The following is a 19,938-nucleotide window of genomic DNA, read 5'->3' on the forward strand; positions in this document are numbered from 1 at the left end:
TGCTTTTAAAGAGTTGTTTAAACCCTAAAGCCAGCTTAAACTCTTGCAAGGGCAAATAAATATCTGTGGACAGAACAGGATAGAGTCAAACCATTGGGTCAAGTGGCACTCTAAGTGTAAACAGAGTCCATTTACCCCTTTTGAGGAAAAAAAAATCAAAAGGTTATATTCCCTATAGATTGACAGTTTCAAAATAAATTACTATTTCTCATACACTGGTACTAATCTTGCAATGACACTAGGTTATTTACACTGCATAAGGTGAATCCTACTTTCTTAGTAGATAACCCATTTTGCAGAAGAAGGAAGTCAAGTTATAATTTCTTTTTTTCTTCTTAGGTTTTGTTGACTCAAAATTTTGAATAAAAATGAAAAAAAATACTATCTCAGGGCCAAAGTGAAAAATGCTGGTGTTAGTTATAAAGTGTTCTTGAAGGCTATCAGTATTATTAGTGGCTTTTTGGTCCATTAAACAAATCTCTGGAGCTGCTTGGCTCTTTGTCAAATTAACACTATGATAATACCTATATCAGCACTTCTTGTGAATTGAACATGTACAATATTAAATAATTAATATGATTTTGGAAGCCATATAAGGTTTATATGTAGTACTAGTTTATATATTATTCCTTGGCATAGGAAAGAATTAAGAGTAAAAAACCCAAACAAACATGAGGACCAACATACACACAAAAGACTGAATTGCTCCATATTTCTCTCTAAGAGATCAGTGGCAGAGGAGACAGGAGATTTCAATCCTCTCTTACAACAGTCAGACTCTACAGCCTCAAGAACAAATTGTTCTCCTCCTGATCCTTTTATTAATCTTCTATTTCACTGACAATAACTGCTTTAAAACAGTTGGGTGTTTTCTAGAAAGCTGAATACAAACTTTTAACTTATTGAATATATGGTACAAGATAATGATGCTATAGCAAAAAAAAAAAAAAAATATGACTAAAGACTGTATCCTAACAGCATTGGTACAAAACAGCTGAAGACATACTGGCAGGATTGAATCTGGGATCTTCTATGTTTTGATTTTGCAACCATAACATTCTTTTAATAAAAATTACGCTGTAATTTTTGAGTATTTAATTTGAATTATGCAAGCATTTACTGATAGAATATATTACTATCTTCTCTTGCACATTTTAATAATCTACTAAAGAGGCAAATAACCATAGGTTTTCATGATTGTTGCATTACTAATGCAAAAAAAATGTTTTCCTGTAAGATACATTGCAAAGTCTAAACTTTAATCTACACATCAGTATAGTAAAAAGTTTCCAGAGGTACCCATTTGAAATTGATCATTTGATCATTTGAAGTTCTGCTAGCTTTGCTGTCTTCCATTTCTGAATCAAAATACTATATGCTGTTACTTCAGTGCAATTTTATAAAGTGGTTGATATGTGGGGAGGAGAAGTAGTGATGTAAATTATCTCTCATATTTTAATATTTAAATTTCTAAAAACTTTTGTGGGGTATTTTTGTGTTTCTTGTGGTGGTTTTGTTTAGTTTTTTTTGTTGTTTTTTTTTCTGTATAATTTCTAGTGTTCACATTATGAAAAGAACATAAGTTTCTTAATCTTGTGTGATGGTGGTCACAAGGGTTTTGCAGGTGAAGAGAGAGGCAAGAATGTTGACCTAATGTTCAGAAGGCTAGATTTAATATTTTATGATATATGTACTACATTATAACTATACTAAAAGAAATAGAAGGAAAAGTTCTCAGAAGGCTAGCTAAGCTAAGAATAGAAAAGAATGAATAACAAAGGTCTGTGTCCCAGCAGAGAGCGAGAGCAGCTCGGCCGTGAGTGGTCAGTAAATCCAAACATCCACAGGAGACCAATCACGGATCTACCTGTTGCATTCCACAGCAGCAGATAACCATTGTTTACACTTTTTTTCTGAAACTTCTCAGCTTAAGCAGGAAAAAATCCTAAGAAAGTATTTTAATGAAAAGATGCCCATGACAATCTTGCTGGTGGTCCACTGAAGCGAGGATGTGGCTGAGCCAAGGCTACTCCAGGATAGGGGCCCAGGTTCAGACTCAGTGAGTGGAAATGGGGTCAGAGAGAGCAGTGGGGCCATGGGGATGGGATGGGGCCATGCTGGGATGTCAGCAAGTGGATGTGATCCCAATCCATTCAGATCCTTCCGTGGCTGGGCAAGGCAGAGCTGGGGCGGAGCTGGACATCAGTGCTGCTGCAGAACTGCAGGAACAGACAGGCCTGGATGGCCTGACAATGGGTACTGGGCCCATGGGCATTTCCAGTTTTTAAAAGCCACTAAAAAGCAAGACATTAAAATTCAGTTATTGATTTATATTTAACAGATCCTTTCTTTGCTGCATGGGTCTCTTACCATGGGATGTGAGTCTCTTAGCCAAGGCATCTCCTCTGTAATTGATATTGATCTCACCACTGGGCTGGTACCTGAACTTTTAACTCTCCTGATTGTTTTTTTTCTAACAGAACAAATGGGCACACCCATGTCAGCTTCTCCTGGGTAAAGCTTTTCTGTTGCTTTGTTTCTTTCTCCCTAGGCTTGCAATTTTTGTTTCTTAACTTGTTTGATTTGATCTATTTCTGTTTATTGATTCGTCACAAGTGCATGCTTTTATGCTCTTCTGGATTACACCAGAGGACATTCATGCTGAGGCAGGAGAATGAGGTGCTTCCTCGTTGTCCTTGTTACCAATTTTCTATTACCATTTTATTTCCATGACATTCCCTGACAGGCTGTTACAGCTAATTGGTTTATTGTAACACTGAAAGACTTCAATAATCATATATCATGATTTGTACACAGAAATCACTAGATTAATAGCTTTCATTTCAGACTGTACAGCATCCAAACTGGGAGTTATTAGCATAGATGACAGCTTCGAAATTATCTTTCTAGTAATCTGTTCTAAGGGTTATGTAAATGCTTTACTGTGGCAAAAAGCACAAAAAATATTTTTATAAATACATGAGCAACAAAAGGAGCACTAAGGAGAATCTCCATCCTTCATTAAATGTGGGCTAAAACATAGTGACAATAGATAAGGTAATAAATACCTTATTTACCTCAGTTTTTAACAATAAGACCAATTTTTCCTGGGGTATCCAGCCCCCTGAGCTAGAAGATAGGGATGGAGAGCAGAATGAAACCGTCAAATAATCAAAAGTTTCTGAAAGAGAATATGCAGCAGTAAAAGGGAATTGATCATCTCAAAAATAGTCCATTTCAACTGACATAAAATAGTAAAATATACATCATCTTCTGCATCAGAAAAATGAAAGAATATAGGTTTACATGAAAATATGTACGATGTCCTTAAATATACATCTCAGTACATCTAAGCCATAAAACCATACTCATGAACACTTAGTTCCAGAGCAAGCCATTAACAGAAAATTTTTATTATTTGTCATAAATTACATGTTTTAAGAAATTTGCTAAAATAAAGCTTCAAAATATTATGCACAAGGTTTCCACTAATCTAAAGCAAAATAGATGTTTATCCCCAGAGCTAAATATTTAGCATATAGATAAGTATTTGGGGAGATGAAAAGGTAAGCTCTATTTATGCTTGATTTCTTTTAAAGATATAATCTAACTCCAGGACCATGATACTGTTTAAAGGGAAGAAGATGCTGTAAAAGGTAAAGTTGAGGTGGCTTTCTCCTTAGCTTGCAAAGAGTATAATAAAATGTTAAGGACATAATAGGAAAGGAAAACCATAACTGTATCCTTACACTTAAATACAAATAATAATATTTTTCTGACAAATCATATATGCATACTTAATATGTATGAAATTAATATAAGAACTTTAGGGTGAAAATTACATAGTTTTACATTAGGAGTAGGGCATTAATGTCTTTTATATGAAAAAAATGCTTAAGGGTTGTAGTGAAAAGAGAATATTAAAATAAGATAGATACTGGCAACAAATAATTCTAATATTTAAGAAACAACCCTTGCAAAAAACATATTTCTCAAAATATTGGGCTTAATGAAATTAATGTCACATGAATTTTGCTTTTCCTAAAGAGAACATGAATACATTGTCAGAGTCCAAGTATTATTATACCATGTTCTTTTAGATATTTCACAAAGGGAATAACACCAAATTTACTTATTTGTAAATACTTGATGCTTCACCTGATTTAGCAGAGTGATACATCAGTGTAGTGAAATCATAACATAAACACCTCATGGCAATTGCTCTATGCAATTAGATCACAACCTAAACATGATTCCATGACCAATCTCTACATGCTCTCTAGCACATCAGCAGGCAGCCCCAGTCACAGAGAAAGAACACAGAGATTTCATTCTGTTGCTGTTTTCAAAATATATCTTGTTGGTCACTCATTTTTTTATACTTTAGTTTTGGCTGAGACATGTATACACTTCTCCTATATTGGTCTGTCTCAATCAGGAAGACATTTACAGCTTCTCTTGATTCACTTAGTAAAGAGTGCTTACACAAAGAGCTTCTCCATCCAGCTGATAAAGAGACAGCTGATGAATTTATTTAAAGTCCTCTGATCCACTCTGGCCACTCTCTGATCCTTTTGTTCTTTCTTTACAACAGCTGGGTCACTCCCCATATTCTACCCTTCTACACTTCACAAGTGCTTGAGCTCATCTCCTCCGTGCCTTCTTCCACGCTAGGGATTTTTTGATCAGTTGCACACTGGCTTGCACACACATGTACATAAATGTGAAGAAAATATAATTTTGAAAAGATTTTGGTGGTATCAGATATTTATAGAATTAATTTGTGCTGTTGAAGAGTGTGAATCATGAAAGTATAAGACCAACACAATGAATTGGTCTTATACTTTATAACACAAGTTATTGAGATGAGGAAAAATGTTGCTTTTAACTAGGTATAGGCAGACTGATGAAATTAAAATAGGAACTACATTATTTTAGTCATGTCAGATATTAAAGTTTATGAACTGTATAAATTAATGTGGTTGGAAATTATTCTGCTTTCCGTTCTGTCTCTCTAGATTATATGAAGTGATTTAAAAAATGCCTGAAATTTAATTACTTAGATTAATTCCTGGTTTGAGTACCCCATGTTATGCACCATAAATAGCTTGCTAAGTTTTATGTCATTTGAAACATTTTGTCATTTGCTTCCAATACAACACTTGTTTTTTGTGATTCCTGTAGTCTAAATTTTCTGCAATTTTCTACATCTGCCTCCATAAAAGCAAGTTTTTCAATTCACTTCTGGTTAAAGGGAAATTAATTCCCTACTAAAAAACCAAGGAAGTTACACACATTGTAGATATCTCTGGGTTATCCAGATATCTCTGGTTTAATTTATTTAAATAAGATGTGAAGAGATTAGTCATCTAGACAGTTATGATAAGCTTTTCAGGATAGTAGCAAGTAAAGAAAATGAAAGAGAAGGATATTGACTTGACTGGGTGCCATGTGCCCACCAAGGCACTATATCACTTCCACTTATCAATATGAGAGGGCGAGAAAAATTAAAAAGTGCATGGGTCAAGATAAGGGATCACTCACTAATTGCCATCACAAGGAAAATAGATTCCACTTGAATAAATTAATATAAGTTACTGCAATTAGTAACAAAGAAGAATATTGAGAAATAAAAGACAAGGAAGTGCAAACAAAGAAACACCAACATATTAGCACATTAGAAATACATATTAAAGATTTATTTTTTAGTTAATAATTTTTACTATAACTCTGTTACTGTGGAGTGCACAAACACACCAGCCTGTATGCCCTCCTGCATACCTTCCTGATGGCTTCCTTCCTTCCTTCCTTCCTTCCTTCCTTCCTTCCTTCCTTCCTTCCTTCCTTCCTTCCTTCCTTCCTTCCTTCCTTCCTTCCTTCCTTCCTTCCTTCCTTCCTTCCTTCCTTCCTTCCTCCTTCCCTTCCTTCCTTCCTTCCTTCCTTCCTTCCTTCCTTCCTTCCTTCCTTCCTTCCTTCCTTCCTTCCTCTCCCCTTCCTCCTTCCTCCCCTTCCCTCCCTTCCCTTCCTTCCTTCCTTCCTTCCTCCCTCCCTCCCTTCCTTCCCTTCCTTCCCTTCCCTTCCTTCCTTCCTTCCTTCCTTCCTTTCCTTCCCTTCCTTCCTTCCTTTCCTTCCTTCCTTCCCTTCCTTCCTTCCCTTCCTTCCTTCCTTTCCTTCCTTCCTTCCTTCCTTCCTTCCTTCCTTCCTTTTAAGGTAAATCTATGGGTTTTTTTATTCAGAATGCATTTATAGTGTATTAAATAGTCAAAGGTATTTTCTCTACCTTGAGTTAATTCAAAATTTTGGAAAGTTGTCTAACTGTAGGGAGAGGTAATTTATATTTCATGTTTTAATTTACATTATCATTTGAAACAGAATCAGATCAATAACTATTGCTAACTTGTGCGAAATGTAGTATTAATTTACTGAACATTTTTATTAAATCCCAGCTGGTGTTTATCTTGTCTACACTGAATGAAATACTTTAGTCAGTAAGGTCCCGAAGTTGAGTTAACCTAAATTCCCTATGTAGTTATAGAGGGAGAGAAAGAAAAAGGGAGAGAAAAAACCTTCATGATTCCCAAGGTAAAGATCTTTCCATGTTGAAATGTAACCTAGACTAAGATTCTAAACATAATCAAACTAAACCACCTAATGACAGGTGACATTACACTAAAAAGAAAGCAATTTAATTGCTAGATTGTCTCTGATGTCCCAGTTTGTTCCAAATGTAGAATTCCGATTTTTTTAATGCTACTCATATTTGAAGATATACCTGGGAAAAAGAATGCTTCATGCAACAGTGTACTATCCATGATGGAAATGGAGATTATAATGCAAAATTATATCTTGACATTTGTAAAATATAATATTTAAACTGAATATGAAGAATAATTACCTGTCCAAGACAATTGCTTGATGAAGGAGCAATTGCCTAAGGGGAAAGCCTCAATACCTAGTTAAATCCAAATTATATTAAAAATGATATATTAAATGAAAGAATTTATACTAAATGATTAGCAAAGCCATAAATACCTGAAACATCTATCATTCACAACTTTTTGTCACATAATTCTGCTTCAGAATTTGATAAATATCAATAAGTAGGAGCAAAACATGGATTTACTTCCTGAAAAAAATAGTTGTTCTTAACAATTCTTCTCAAGATTTTTGTAAGTAATGTAACTGTTGTCAACTGTAATGTAGGCAGATTGAAATACTGAAACATTGAATTACTGTGTACAGTTATGATACATTAAAATAATGTTACTGTGTCACTTAGCATATTAAGTGTATCAGTAATTTGCATTTGAATATAATTCAAATCAAATCTCTGTCATGGTAACTGTCCTTCAGGTAGTTAAAGAGCATTATAATATCATGCCTTAGGTTCCTCTATGCAAGACTGAAGAATATAAACTCTGTCAAACTGTTTTTATTTAGGTCCTCTAGGCTGCAGACCATCCTGGTAGCCTTCTCCAGTTTTCCACATTCTTTTTTATCTGGGTGACCCCAAACTGGACACAGTGTTCCAGGTGCAACCTCACCAGCACTGAGTAAAGAGGAATAACAATGTTCTTCATTTGCCTGATCATACTTCCCCTACTGTATCACAGTGGGGCAAGATTTAAAAAAAAAATAATATAAAAGCAAAATTATGGGCTCATATTCAGCCTAGTGTTCCCCTTTTTCTTTCCATCAAAACTGCTTTTCAGCCACATGCTTCCCACATTCTCCTGGTGTTATGTGCCTTTGCATTTCTGATCCTTGAACTCCTTCAAGTTTCTATTGGCCCAGCGCTAAAATCTCTCTGCTCCAAACTCAAGGTCTTAATTTAAATTTCTAGTGTTAGGGTGGTTTCAAGGACAAGTTGCTGTCTAGAGAATTCACAAATTCCTGATCTGAAATAACTTTCTTGATAATTTAGCAAAATAATATCCCTGACCCTACAACTAATGCTGCTCTTTGAACAGTCATGAGGAAGGGTATTTTTATAGGCATCAAAGCAGAACGAAGAAGACTTACAGGAATTACTGAGTAGTATTGAAGGGAAATGTGTTCTACAAATGCATGCTGGTTAGAAGTCTGTGAAGCAATTAGAATTTAAGGCTCTGAATCATGCACGTCTGCAGACAAGGCCACTGATGTTAAGTTTCAGTCTGATTTTATGTTTGTTATTATCACTGTCTTTGTCACTGCCTCTTTCATTGACCCTTTTGATTTTTGTACAATTGCAAGTTATGGAAATAGTCATTACTCTTTCTTGTATCCATAAAGAGCAAAAAAAAAAAAAAAAGAAATAAATGCTGTTTATTTTCCTCAGGCATGCCTGTAAAATGAAAATCCTCACCTTGTAATTCCCAGCTCATCTATCTCTTTAAAGCCTTGAATTGACACATTTTGATAGTACTTGTATAGCAGATAGGTGTGAATGTTTCGCAAACATGCCACACAGTAGTTTGTCCTGGGCATTTCCTCCCTAAGCTCCCAGTAGTTATACTGGGTTAACCAACTTTCTTCATATGCTGTTGTGCTTTGCATTTGTCACCAAAAAAACCTGATGATATACCAGTGTTTTATCTATTGCTGAAGTGTCCTTACACAGCATCTATTGCAGTGAGTAGGCCAGGCTTGCACAGGATGCTGGGAGGAGCCAGCCTGGACAGCTGACCCCTGCTGACCAGAGGGATGTGTGTGCCACACCATGTGGATCATGCTCAGCTATAAAAGCTCAACAGGAAGTGATTTTGTTCATGGTTATGGGATTTGTGACTGTTACACAAGCTGAAACCCCTCCTTCCAAGTGGTGCCTGGACGTCTGCTGGCTGATAAGTAGTGAATTAATTCTCTCTTTGATTTGCTTGTGTGTGGAACTTTGCTTCACTTATTAAACTGTCTTTATCTCTGTTTGTGAGTTTTCAGCTCATGCTCCCCTAGGGGAACCTTTACTCTAGCTAGGAAAGCAAGTGAGCAACTGGCTGAGGGCTTAGCCTCTGGCCAAGTATTTCAGGATAGCCTCTTTAATTTTTTAAATGCATTTAATTAAGCATATTATAATAATGCATAAACTCCCCTGACACTATAGAATAGATAAAATATCTATTTCTAACAAATTTTATTTGATGTATAATTCAGTGGAAGTATTGCTGAAGAAGCTTTCTAGTAATTCTTGAAAACAGTTTAGTATATCCAATATAAAATTTAGGGTATGTATTGCAGGGTTGAAATTAAGGCATTTATAAAATTATTTTATTTCGTTTTAAGAGGTACTTAGATTCAGTTTCTGACTTACTTTCTTTTACTGAACATTGTTTTTTTTCATCCAGTTTAATCATTGCAGTCCCTTAACCGGTGTGCATGCTTTCTGTTTATAATTTCTTTTTTGTGAATTAGTATATTTTATTTTTATGTGTCTCTTCTATCAATTCTATTTCCTACACATATTTTTAAATATGCATGTTTCTCACCATTAAACTTTCTCTGTGTCATTACCTCTGTATTTAAATCCTAACTACTACTAGTAAACAAAAATAATAGAGTCCAAAATAAACATTGGATCATCAATGAAGAGTAGGATCAAAAGTAAAATATGGAACCACTTAAGGTAATGAGAAAAGAATAAATTAGTTGTAAAGATGTTATTAAATTTTGTTTCCATACTAATATGATATCAATAGTAAGGAATTATATAATACAGAGCAATTGTAGTGTCTACATATTGGATTATAGGATGTATTATGAGACATCATAGGGAAGGCCAAATGTCTTCTTTTAAGCAGGACTCATGATTTCTTTCAGAGGGCAATTATGTGTCCCATTGTTCCTCAGATGCACAGTGTAGTCAGAGTTGAAAGGTTAACATCCTATTGTCCCTAATGCTGAAACCAGAACTATTGTCTCAGAAAAGCAATAAGTACTTGGCAAAGTTTTTAAAAGGACATGAACAGTAGCTCCTGTTGTTCCAACTGACAGGGTTTTATTTGCATATTTATTAGTTTCATTTGGAAATTACACATTTGAGTTTGTGGGGATATTTCTCTTTTGTTTAGCACAAACAGGGAAAAAATTGCCATCTTTTCTCACTGAAATCCAGAGCTATTAGTTCCTAGCTCAAATAAAGCTGAAATTCTCCTAATCTGAGACCATTATTTGGTCTAACCACTGGTTTCACCCCCTGCTTGCCCAGAGGAAATTAAATCATAACTTAATGAGATTCATTAATATTGTACTCATTCATTGTACTCAAAAGTAATTCTAAATAACTGAATTTTACCTGTCACCCCAGTTCTTTTACACATTTCCTCCCCTTATGCTCTCTGCTGATGCATTACCACACCACCACAATTTGGAAGAAGGAAAGGCACACAGAGCATCAGCTGGTTGTGTTGATTTACAGGACCTGTCATGATTTGACAAGTCTATCCCCAATCCCAGTTTTCATCTGGTTCTCATGCAAGAGAAGTCAGCTTCTGTACACCTATAAATGTGAGTGTAGGTGTGTGTGGGCATGCAGAAGTGTACACAGCTGTGCACACATCACAGAGTCACAGAATGGGTCAGGTCAGAAGGCGCCACAGGGGATCATCTGGTCCAACCTCCCTGCTCCAGCAGGGTCATCCTGGAGCACATTGCACAGGATTCTGTCCAGACGGTTCATAGATTTCTCCAGTGAAGGGAGACTCTCCATCTCTGGACAAACTGTTCCAGTAATCAGTAATTTGGAAATTACTGGTTTTAGATTGCTTGAAAGTAATGTAATAACTGCGGCACCAAACTGCGGCGAGGTGTGGCCTTATAGGTCAAGTGTCTGGCCAGCAGGAGGGCAGCCAACACCCAGCTGCAAATCCGTGAGGCCCCCTTGGTGTCGATGGCCTTGGGCTGACCTCATTGCAACGGGCTCACTGCTGTTAAGACGAGAATGAAGGAACTGGACACTCAATGGGGACAATTGGATTTATTGACAAAGCCAAAATGTCAGCCAGGGAGTGACCAAGACCAAGGGTTGCAGCAAGGTTATAAAGGGGAGGAATCTCAGGGAGGGGTTTACAAAGAACCAATGGGGGAAGACAAGGGAGTGAACTTAACATAACAGACATCAGGGAAAACCCAATCAATACAATGTAAGGGAGGGGCCCCGGGACCACAGCCAATCATAACCCCCATGGGGAAGAAGATTCTAGTAAACTGGGAGGAGTGGGGGTGATTGACTGGGCCCAGGGAGGAGAAACAAGTATAAGGCAGTTATATAAGGGAGTTAGGGGGAGGAGGAATTACATAACAAGGAGGACTGACAACACAAGTGGCAGGAGTTACTAGGGTAACAGAATGAATGACAACTCAGTGATGGGAAAAAACTGGGGAGGGCAGAACCATCGCAGAACATGGGGGAAACTAATACAGAAAATGGGGGAGCATTTAAGTAAACTAACTCAACACACTACAACAAATAACAAAATTCCCATACTCAATATTTCTACGAGTTTTTTTTTTTTATTGTTTATTAGAAGTTATAATGAGAAAAAATAATGAGTAAAATGAACACAGCCACTCAGCTGTACAAAGAGAACTCCTGTAGACCTCATTACACTGCCTGCACTGAACAAATCAAACACACACACGAATGCTAGCCACCTTTTATTATACTCATAAAGCGGAGTTTGAGCTCATAAAAACTGTAGCAGGCATCTTTATAAAAACATAACAGCCTGGGTTTAGTGGTTCCTTCACAGTTATCACACAAAGCAGGTTTTTCTCTAAAAAAATACCCTAGCAGATACTTATGAAACAACTGTCTTTTTTTGGCATGGTGAAATGAGTATTTTCACTGTGTAGTGGTTCATAAAAGAGGGAGACCGTCCTCTCCTATCTACAGTTCAAAATCAAATGCAAAAGATCCCTATTAACTTGTTGGATGTAATCTAAGCATTAGAGATTATGGCTGTGTAAATAATAGAGAAGTCATCTTTAGATGGATTCATTCAATTTCTGCTTAGACGTTTTTGTACATTTTATTGTTCATTTTCTGGACAGTCCTATCTAAATACCCTGTCCTAACAAATATTTAAGGAATTAATATTTTCATTAAAAGTATTCATTTTTCATAAGGACATGGATAAGATGTCTTATTTTCTCATTTGATACTCATCATCCATTGGCTTATTTTTTCATTTAAGAGCTTGTTAGGCAATCACAAAAAAAGATTATGTTTCACCTAGATGAGCTCTCCTGCACTGAAATGAAAAATGGCAGTAAGGAATAAGCCCAGAAGTTTAAGAACATTCACAGACTGCATTTTATTTCAGTTTTTCATGGGAACCATTCACAGCTAAGTAATACATATGTATAAATCTTTACTGGTTCATAAATAATCTGCTATCAGAAAAATAGCTCGTTTGTGAAATAGTTTATAGGAAAAATATCTTGACAGTTTCCTGCTTTATTGTGCCTTCAGTCATGAAAAGCTGCAAAAGTTCACTGCCAGAATTCACTCTTCTTTTACCATAAAAAAAACTTATGTATTTCAGACGGATTTCATTAAAAATCAAAACAAAACCCTGCAAAAATTCCTAAGAAAACTCAAGTTAGTTTTAATTATAATCTGCAGTAAATTCTGACAAACTTATTTACAGTCAGATCTGTTAGAGTTAAAGCTGGGTCATCAGCTTCTGTCATCATTTACAAAAGTATTCTTTCTCTAGAATAGAATTCTTCTGCTTCACCATTAGAAATTAAATAAGAAACTAGATTATGCAAATGTTAGAGATAAATTTTATCCTTCCATTTCTCATCTAAATGTAATGCCATGAGTTAGGCATTAGTACAGCACGAACAAAAGAAACAGAGCAATAACAGCATCAAAATTTCTCGTTTGAGAGCTTTCTGCACATTACTGTACTGAGCAATTTTAGAAAGAACCTCTGGTTATTTCAAAGAATTTGGATTTCCAAAGGAATGAACTCAAAGGAATTCTTACCCCAGATGGTGGTATGAATTAGGTATGGCTGTTAAATAGATGAATCATGTTGTCTGGTTGTAATTTTCCAAAGGTTGGAAAGGCCTGAGGAACTTTTAGCACACATAACCAAAACACACAAGGTCTTTGCAAGTGTTATCCTTCCACAGTTTTCCATTCAAGGACCTTCAAAATTCTCAACTGTCAAACTGTCATCAACTTTAACACCTTAATGGATTTATGGTGCAGTTTTTGTAAAGCTAAACTAAAGTATTCAAACCCTGTACTTGGTCAGGAATTTTTTTCTGATTCCAAAATATGAGTATAACAGGACTGGTTGCTGATATTATTTAAGTATTTTCTACCCAAGAGAACCTCTGGCATTATAAATACGAGCTCCCTAGCAGAGTCATAACATCAGCTGTCTGAAGGAGTTATCTGCTGGCTTAGTTGTATTACTTCACCAAAACATGCAAAATGAATTAATACTTAAAAAAAAAAAAATTCTAAATCTATTTTTAGCGAAACAACTTTCAGGCCCAGAGATTTGCCAGTAATTTCTGCCTTTTGATTTAGTCAATTTATCTGCCTTCAGATTTTGGTCTTCCAGGACATACTTCCTTAGCTTCCTGAGACTGCAGTCTGTTTTATCAGCTTTGGTAAACTCAAGGTATATATTACTCTTACAGCTCTCAGTTCATTCACAGAGGCAATCTGTTCATCTTCACTGGCATTCAGCTTGCTCAGGCATGATTTTGTCTTGATAAATTCATGTTGATTGCTCTTGATGACCTTCTTGTTCTTTCCATACTTGAAAGGCTATTCCAAGAGGACATGCTCCATGTCCGAAAGGCTATTCCAAGAGGACATGCTCCATGTCCTTCCCATAGCTCTTTGTTGCTTATAAGCATCCACCATCCTTCTTGCCTTTCTGAAAGAAGTGAATTTATAACTTTTATCTCCAAGGGTCTCTCCTTGTCTCCAGAAGTTTTTATACAAAGGGAAGGAATGGAAGGGGAATGGAATGGGATGCAGTTCTGAAAAAACACTTGAGAATAGAATCAGAAGATGTTCCTACAGAAAGTTTTTTTCCTTCAGAGAAGAAAAATATATAATGATGGCTATAAGAATTGTTGCTAGGATTTAGTGTCAGTCCTATACTAAAACAAGTATTTTTGTTCTACAGGATTTGCAAAGTTTAGAAAGAGAAATTGTTTTGGTGAAGAGATACAAATAGGTGTTTAGGTTATGAGCTGGAACAAAAGAATAATTCTAATTATGCAGAATTAAGATGGAAAAGTGCGAACCAAACCAAGTTTCCACTTTAAAATGTAGACACTCAGTAAAACCTTTAAAAAATGGTAAGCAGGGCAGTAGGTTTCTCAGTGTTTTGCTTTAGTGGTGCTGCTGTGACTGGGTAGGTTTTACATACTTATGGAAAATTTTGAACTTCTTTGGCAAGAGATACAAGACAATGTATTAAAACGGACTATTTGGTTCTTCATTGAGAAAATCACGAGGAAACTACTTCGTCTAATAGTGCAGGTTATTTCTGTTTTAGGCTAAAAGAGTGTCTCCAGAGATGATTTAGAGAGATTGTAAAGGAATTTTGTCTATGGTCCATTACAATGAAATAAAAATTATATTAGTTTTAAATTGACAACATATTAAAATTAATGCAACAATGTGATGACATTGATTAAGATGATAAAGAGATTCATAGAAGCCTTTACACATGGAATAAAGCTTTTCAAAGAGTAAGCATTAAAGTGAAAACTGAAAAAAGCACACAATAAAAAAAATCTTCAGAGCAGTAACAATTTTAGTTCTCAAAGAGATTCAAGATGTATTATAAAAAGGTAGGATAGTTTTCCTTATGTTTCTGTTAAGTTAAAAAATAAAACAAGTACTAAAAGTATTCAGAGAGAGCATGTAATTTTAATGAACAATTTTGCAATTGGATAAAACCTGGGAATTTGGCAAAAATTACAAAAATTTTTTTTCCCCTCTCAGAAACTATTACTCAGAGACAAATTCCATTTTGGTGGGATTTTTAAAACTACTTTGATGGCCTAGTTAAAAAAAGTCAATATGAACACAGGTTAAAACTCAGTGTTTTGAAAAGGTTAATTACTTAATGAGTTTTTAGAAAGCCCACAATGAGACAGTGAAGGAAAATATCAATATGCCCATATTTTTTCTAATATGAGGGAAGTATAGCAAGACAACTGGGACCAGCAATAGAATTTCTGTCAGATCTGTATTAAAAATCAAATAGCATTCATGTTTGAGTTAATGTAATTAGACCTTACTGTTGATTTCAATATTCTGTTCATTTTCAGCTTGTGCAAGGCAGCTGTGAAAAACAGATCCAAAGGACTTCTGAAGCTGGACACAATTTCTGCCACTATAGAAACTGAGCAAAATTTTATCTGTGATATTATTGAATTTCCAGATCTAGACGGTCATTCAGTTTTCTACTTTTGTATAGAGGAGCAATATCAGTGGTTGTCAATCATCATCTATTTAAAAAAAATAGTCATAATTCTTACCACAGCCAATTAATATCAGAAATAATTTAGTTATATAATTTTAGAAAATAGAATATTTCCTTCCAGCACACACTCATTAATAGTGATATTGAAATAATGCCTGGATATATCAGTGTAACATTGGTCCAATGTGCATGCGTGAAGGAAAGAGACAGAGACTATTCTCATGATTTAAATAGATGTGAAAATGAGATGAAATACTCAAAGGAATAAAGTTATGTGGGCCCTCAATATCCAAATGCAACTGATAACATACATTGTAGAAGATATTATTTAGTGCAAATTTTTAATGTCAGGTCAAGTCTTTTCAATACTGCAGAGAAATATGAAATTTACTGTCCTCAGAGGTTAGTGGGCTGTGGTTGAACTGCTTCTTTTTCTGTAGAAAATCTGCTGGGAAATCTTGAAATGAATACATAAGAGTTAGAGTAAACAGAAATGAGAAAAGGAAGGCCAAGGTCTACTTAGAATTAAATCTGGCCAAGTATGTCAAGAATAAAGAGAAGAGCATCTTTACTGTACAGGGAACCGTGCACTGGGACAGATTGCCCAGAGAGGTTGTGGAGTCTCCCTCACTGGAGGCACTCAAGGATCGTCTGGACACAATCCTGCACCTTGTGCTCTAGGATGACCCTGCTTGAGCAGGGAGATTGGACCAGATGACCCACTGCTGTTCCTTCCAATCTTACCCATTCTGTGCCTTTATGAAATATTTTGGAAAGCTCATCATTTATTCAAGATCATACCAGGAAAACCTCATTCAAATAATTCCTCCAGAAGGTAAAGGTCCCTGCATAATACAGATATGTTTCAATATTAAGTAAATCTGAACTGAGGATATTCAAGCTTATGTCTTGAAATATATCCTCAGAGATCAATTGCAGCCTCTCAGGGCTGCAGCTGCCAACTTGGATGAAAACCGAGTTGTATCTAGAACCAAAGACAGAGTAGTTGAAAAATACAAACCAGTGCTCAGATCCTTTGATATCAATTTCAAGGAATTTCTTTCATCACGAGAAAGAGAAATGGAAGGAGAGCAAAGTTGTTTAATTAAAACGTATTCTAAAACAACAAAAATAGTGCCATTTACTTTTCTAATCTGTTCTTCCCACCAGAAAGTTACTGTCTCAAGCATAATGTAGTGATTAGATATAATAAAATGGAATAGATGGACTTAATAAATATTAGAAGTTGTTATTATTAATAACTCTGGTAATTATGGCCAAACTACTGTTGGATTATTTATTTATTTGATTTGAGAATAACAGAGCCTAAAAATTGCCTGGAATTTCGGGAGCACAGTCTTGCTGTTGAAAGAGTGGTGACACTAATACTGCTTGAGTGGTCTGGGTTTCAAGGCTCTCCCAAGATGAGGAATCAGACAGTTCTAAGAGCCTTTGCAGAGATCACTGAAGTTGCCTCAGAGAATTACGTTGGCTATCTGCTCTTCCTCTGTCATGTAAGATCTGGTGTAGCTCAGTGAAAAGGCAGCTGCCTAGAGCCAGCATTCCAGCAACAACTGCAGCAAGGGTTTTAGCCTGGAAGTCACTCTCTGACCCAGTGCATTCTGTGTAGATGCATTTACAACTTAAAGTGATATACAGAAGATCCACAAAGTTGGAAATGTTCAAAAGCCAGTATCAACGGTTTGTAAATCTTCTGGTTTATTTCTCCCCAGTTACTTGTTCGTGGTTGTCCTTGTTTTAATTTTATTTCTATCACCAATACATGATGGGTGACTCTGTGATACAATATTGCTGAAACCATTATTGACTCCTAATGAAAGAGTTATGAAAACAAAGAGCAATGAGAGTAAGTAGTAATTCCCTTTCCTTCCTGTCAATTTCCCCTTACCCTTCCTTTTCCTTTTTCCTAAAACAAAAAAAGGGAAATAGAAAATAGAAATTATCATCCTATAATCTTTCTCCCTTCCCCTCTTCCTTTTATCTGTTTTAACAAGAGTTTATCCTCCTTCACTAGAAACATGTAGTCCCTTTGCTATTATATAAGCTGTGGATGAATGATATTTGCTGTGCATTTATTTGGGACTAAGAGAGTCTTGGTACAACAACGATGAAAAAACCTAGCCAAAAACAAAGGTAGATTTGATTGTTGTCTACATATGCTTTTTCTCTTCACATACAATACTTAAATAATATGTAGACATACAGAGATGTATATGCTATATATCTTTTATCTACATATATACAGACTACATATGTATGCAGAATGTGCATATTGATCATCTAATACATAATGTGTACACTCAGTATGTATATGCTTTATATGTATGATACACAGTCTGCATCTACATTATCATATAGGAATACTAAATTTTTTTGTCCTTAATATGTTAAATTGTGTAACTTTTAAAAGTATTAGACTGATTTTGTATCACTTCAGTGATTTTTTTTCTAATTCAGTGAGATTTAGTGAAGTTGCATGAATTTTAAATCAGCATGAAAGAAGAAAGAACTCCTTACAGTGAAAGATTGTAATAAAGCAAGATTATGTGTCAATGCATCTCTCATTTTTTCTTTCATTTCTACACGTTATTCGTCTTTCTGTGTTTTTTCTTTATTTTTTAATCAGACTTTTTTTCATGTAATATATTTTTTATCATCTTACAGTTCTGTATGATTTGTTTTTCATTGCACCCACAGCTTCCTTCAAATTAGCGATTTTATGAAAATTCTTTCTCATCTCAGCTGAAGGACACAAGACTTGCATTCTTTCTAGCAGAATTTCTTTTGGATGTGACCTTTTTATTCCAGCCTGTTTTCACTTTTGTGGTGAGTTGGCCTCAATTAACAATTAACACCCACAGCTGCTTGCTCACTCCTTGCGCCCAGAGGAAAATAGAAGGAAACTGTAAGAGCAGAAAACAAGTAAAAACCTTCGGGTTAGGATAATGACAGTTTAAAAGAAAGAGGAAGGACAGAAAAAATTACCAAAAAACAATCATGTGATGAAGAAGTGAGCACTTACCACCTCCTACCAGCAGAAGAATCACTGATCCCATAGAGACTCACTGGGTATTTTGGAAACTCTACACTCTGCTTTGATTGAGTAAAATGAGTATGAGAATGAGTACAACATAGCATGGATTATTCCTTTGGTAGCTGAGGTCAGTGTCTTGCTGTGTCTGTTCCCAAAATCTTGCCCCCCTCTAGCTGCCATGCTGGGGGGCGGCAGAGTGAGAAATAGAGGTGGTCTTGATGGTGTGCCAGCACTGCTCAGCAATAGATACGACATTGTTGTGCTACTCAGACTGTTTTGTTTTTCAGGTTGTTTTAGCCACAAGTGTAAAGCATGGTACAAGGTGAACTGCTCTTAAGAAATGTACTCACATCCTAGCCAGATCCAGTACAACTTTTGCCTCTAAACTTGGGGAACATACAGTGTCATAACATGCTATAAATTTTTTTGTGACATGTGTCCATGGCATTTTCCAATAAGAATTCCGATTTATGAGAATTCTGATTTACTCTATTTTGATTCTACTAGAAGAAGAGTGTCTCTTGGTATGTTTTATCTATTTTGTTCCACTTCTTTTGGTGGAACTCATTATAGATCCAAACTTCACCCCCTGGTTGTATTTCATTATTGTACCCTCCCTCCCTTCTCCTTTAACTCTTGACTCCTCATACAGAGAAATTTGGGGCTGTTAACTACAGCAACACTTCTGCCTCTCACACAGAAGTAGTGTGTGTCTGTATTGTATATCCTACTTCTCATAAGCTGTAACAGTGTTGTGTAATTTGTATTACATGTCAGAAAGTGAAACTGATTAGCGCAGAGAAGTTTATGTATTGCACAAGAATAATAGCAGGAAGACACCAAAACTCCTTATTCTCAGTTGAGTGTCCCTACTCAGTGTTACCTCCTGTTAGCTCATGCACATGTATCTTTCATCTCCTCCTGTGACTTCATATTTTTGAAGCTGTGCGACTGGACAAGAAAAAGTCTGAAAAAATTCCCTGTCTTTTATCTGGACAAACATTTACCCTGATGAATCAAGAAATTCTCAAGGAAATTTGGAGCTACTTTTTTTAACTTATGAGGAAGAAACTGAAATTAACTTTGTTCCTTTTGAACGAGTCTTTCCTTTCTTAGAATTATTGTTGTGTTACTAAAAACATACAATGCATAAATTTACAGAGTTCTTCTTCTCACATGAATTACAGCAACCTGAGAGTGGGCTGTAGGAGTGTTAGTCCTCTGTACAAAAGTGAATTTAATCTAAAGTCATCTGATTCAAATCTGTTCTTGAATTCAAGACAGACATTACAAGGTGTACTTGTATTACTATTTTCATAACTCTTCAGTACTCAGAGCTATGAGAAATGCACTATCCACGCACCATCATGCTCTAATCTTAAATTTAGAGAAGCTTCAACAAATTAATGCATTATTCCAAGGAACTGAAGAGAGGCA

This window comes from Zonotrichia leucophrys, chromosome 1, assembly GCF_028769735.1.
Source record: "Zonotrichia leucophrys gambelii isolate GWCS_2022_RI chromosome 1, RI_Zleu_2.0, whole genome shotgun sequence".
In the NCBI taxonomy this organism is placed as follows: Eukaryota; Metazoa; Chordata; class Aves; order Passeriformes; family Passerellidae; genus Zonotrichia; species Zonotrichia leucophrys.